This window comes from Morone saxatilis, unplaced genomic scaffold (assembly GCF_004916995.1).
Source record: "Morone saxatilis isolate NCDOM2014 unplaced genomic scaffold, NCSU_SB_2.0 Contig0, whole genome shotgun sequence".
NCBI classification, from domain to species: Eukaryota; Metazoa; Chordata; class Actinopteri; family Moronidae; genus Morone; species Morone saxatilis.
In genome coordinates, this window is record NW_023339650.1 from 1,606,690 (window position 1) to 1,610,758 (window position 4,069).

The following is a 4,069-nucleotide window of genomic DNA, read 5'->3' on the forward strand; positions in this document are numbered from 1 at the left end:
CCACCAACTCCTGAAAGAAATATCTGACACAGCTGCTGAATCCTCTACTTCTATGTTCACCAGATAGTTGCTGACTTTTTATGGCTGTCATTTTGTGGCTAAAAACAACAATAAAGTTGTCTGTAGAGCTGGAGGGATCAGCAGAGACAGGCGATAATATGTTGGTTCCTCACTACAAGTGACACCTTTCACAGTACACATTGTTACTAAAACCCACTGTTAATACAAACATATTGAATAGTGCAGCTTTAAAATATAATATCACTGTCCAATTAGTTGGAAAATGTTTTTCTGATATACCAGAAATAAAATATTAAACAATTACTGAGATGTTTAACATTCTCTAGCACAACATTATCATAGTCCATATCTAAATAGTGAATGTGGTTGTGATTTATCAGTTTTAAAAGGAAACATGTAGCACCTTTAAAGTACCACTAGAGACTGTACCACTCTGTAGACTGACATTTCTTACCTCAAAGTCCTCATCAGACAGGTAGACTTCCAGGCGAAGAGGGTCCACGCCCTCAGGGAGCGGCCGGGCCAGAATATCTGCCAGGGGGTACGCAGTCTTACACAGCCTGGCCAACACGTCCTCAACAAGGATAATCTGGTTACACACCTCCGCCTCCTGAGAACACACACGCAAAATATATCATTTTTTCAAGGCAAAAAGCACCCAGAGAGTTGGAGAGGAGATAACAAATTTAATTAGGAAAGTAAATGAGAGATAATGGCTTACACCTGGACTGACCTGAAGAAGTCTCTATTTTTGTACAATAAGTGCATGTGTTTCAGTACAGTGTACACACTAATGGCTACAGGCAGTGTGAGCAGTACTGGTTCATATCAGATGATGTAGCTGGGAGTAATCAGATAAGATGATTCGATCCACACACCCTCTCAGTGATCTCAGCGATGTCCTCTCTGTGCTCCCAGCTGGGGAACATGTTGGTGAATGTGAGTGGCTCCAGACCAGCGTGGATCAGATACGCTTTGGGAGGCTTCTTCTCATTCTTTTCTGTGGAAACAAAACAACAACACGGTTTTAAAGAAGGCCTTTATTTATCTATTCAGTTTTTTAGTACTGTCGTCTGAGATTGTCAACCTAAGCGCAACTGGTTTGGAAAGAAAGAGCTAAATTGTTACTTCAAGCAGTAATAGAGAGTGGTAAAAGTGTGATTCTAGTAAGAAGAATGAAAAGGGAATACCTCTACAGTACTGCAGCACAGTCTCCATGGCACACTTCCTGTCTGAGTCCCAGCGGATTCTGGCTGAGCCGGTGCTCTCGCTGTCCTGAGGCCACCAGCCCTGCCACAGATACACCTCATGGTGGTTGTCCACCAGGAACAGGGCTGAACATCAGAGAAAGAAACAAGACAAGGACATTTTTAGACTTTAAGAGGGAGGACAATTTTGTTAAGTGGTCGCTTATTAGTGTTTTCAGGGTTGGTTTTAGGTTTACAAGTTGAGGATTAATGAAAAACACATGGAAACTCTTCAGCACACACTGAAGTGATCATGGAGTAATACTCCTGATATAGCAATGATCCTTTTTTTCCCCCCATTGGAAACATTTTTTTTGATTTTCAAAGTAGGTTTTTCTTAACTTTTACCTGCCAAACTTAGCTACAGTAAATACAGTTTAAAATTCCTTCAAATGAGGACAACACATAAACTGATTTTAGTTTATTGCTTACAGGTCCTGCCAAAAGTGCCAAAGATATGTTTGAGGTCAAGTTTATTTTTCATCTGTAAAACGTCTGTGTCATACATGTACATATTTTCATAGTTAGTCTTTAATAACCAAATTAAAGGGGTCCTAGTGAAAAATATTTGTTTGGGTGCAATACTCCACTGTGCTTGAACAAAAACAAACCAATCAGAGCAGAGAAAGATATTTGATTGTTGAGTCTCATTCCCAAGTTGGCAAATCCAGATGCTTTTTGTCCCAAAGCTTCAAGCCACCAACCCAAACCATCAACCCGGGAATGAGACTCAACAATCAACTATCTTTCTCGGCTCTGCTTTGTTGTTTTTGTCCACTGGTGGAGTCTTGCAAATTCCATTAGGAGCACTAGGAGGAGTCAGAGGAACCTGATTTTTTTAGATATAGTTTCAGCAAATACGTTTTTTTTAAATAAAAGTTAGCTACTGCAGCTTTAAATGTATAAAAAAAAATCTGACTGAACTTTCCAATTCTCAAAAATCAATGACAGAATTAAAGAAGAAGATGTTTTTCTATGTAAATTATCCTTGAATACATTGAAAAGCACCCTATAAATAACAGTACTGTACGGTCATTATATTTACATGTACAGTGAAACAAATGCACATGTATACCTGGCTGTGAAGCTGCATAAAGGTCCTCCTGCAGGAAAGGCATAGAGTTGACCTTATTGGAGTCTCTGGCAGGGTACAGAAACTCCACAGCTGCAAACTCCCCCGAGCTGCTGCTTAGCTGGTACAGACGAGGTGTGAAGTTAAACCTCCCTGGGTCTGAGGGCCAAAGGACAAACAACACACATAACCAGGGGCACTAGTTAATGACACCATTCACAGCTCTGATTACAGTGAAGTGGCTTCGTGCACTTTGGTTCAACCCACCTTGCAGCATGCAGTCGTACACTTTCCTGTCCCTCCTCCCAAGGGGCTCCCAGAATCCTGCGGGCTCTGCTCCCTCGTCACATTCCCGGATGGTCACCTTGCTGCTGCTGTGGAGGCCGGCTTCCAGAGGACAACTGCACAGAGACAAAGATGTCATACTGACTGATAACGGCTGTATCTCAATACATTTTGTAAGATGATCAAAAGAGGTTTCAGGAACCAAAAAGTTCAGGAATCTGAATACTTTTAGGAGAGAAATAATGAAGTTTCCACTCACTGCTCTTTAATTTTGTTGGCGGCAGTGCGTGCCACCTCCCGTGTGTGTGTCTGAGACTTGCAGCCGTGCCAGAGGTAGATGAGGGCCTGGCTGACGCTCAGCAGCACCATCGACATCCTGGAGCGCAGGCTGCTGCAGTGACAGGCCACCTCCAGCAGGTGGCCCTCCACCTCCACCTCGCCTCGTACGCAGTACAGGCGCCAGTCGTCTGAGGGGGGGGGGACAGGGCCATAGCGAGAGGTGAAGGAGATGCACAATTTAGGGCATTTAGCTGATGAGAGTGGTGTTAACATTAACTGTAGAAAAAGAAACTTTAAGCCTAAAGAACAAAAGCTCAGTTACTTATTAGAAGTGTGGGAAAATATGGAGCTACTGACAGTTTTGTGTGTTGATCCCTCAGGAGTGTTTCTATTCTCAAAATCCAATTCTTCTCTAAGCTACAACACAGTTCTCATATATATATGAGTCACTCATTATGGGCAGATGATGGATTTAAATGACTGCTACAGAAGCAATCATAGCTGTAAATAAAAGTAAGAAGCCACTGTGAGTCTTGTTTATTTGAGACTGATTTTAAAGCAGTGATGTGGGCTTACTCTGCGAGTTCTCCTCCTCCTCTTCTCTCTTTCCAGAGTGGACCACCATCCCTCCTTTGAAGCACTGCAGGAAACATGGAGGCTCCTTACCCTGCTGGACCTGAACCTGGAGGAAGATGAAATCAAACAAGAGTCAAGAGTGAAGCCTACACACAACTCTATGTGCAAAAAATGGACAGACAAAGAAAATCGAACACCCTCTTGCTCACACACGCACTCGCTCTTTCACGTACCTGTGCTCCCCGCTCCTCGTCCAGCTCTACTGTCATCAGCGCTGATGTTCCTTTCTCGCTGACGGTGGAGTTGCGGCCCTGCCAGAAGAAGTAGCAGCACTTCTCCTTCCCGGCCCCCGCTGTCTTCTGCTGCTCCGGGTTCTGTCTCCTCCCAACTGATGGAGACAGATTGTTAGAAAGACACTAATGTCTGGATCTAGTATGTGACTACAGCCCTGGAAGACTACAAAATGCTGCATACAGTATTACAAGAAACATTTGTTACGGTTTTGCATATTTTGAGTCGAGGTCAGAGACCTTTTGAAGCATACATAGAGATAGCACATCACTATTTGGAATATGTGCATCATATAAAT

At 43.1% G+C, this 4,069-nt stretch overlaps 1 protein-coding gene across 16 annotated transcripts in view; it reads left to right on the top strand.

Moving 5' to 3' along the window:
- svila (supervillin a) overlaps positions 1–4,069 on the top strand; it is an 85,265-nt gene that overhangs the window by 70,249 nt on the left and 10,947 nt on the right. The window lies entirely within an intron of this gene.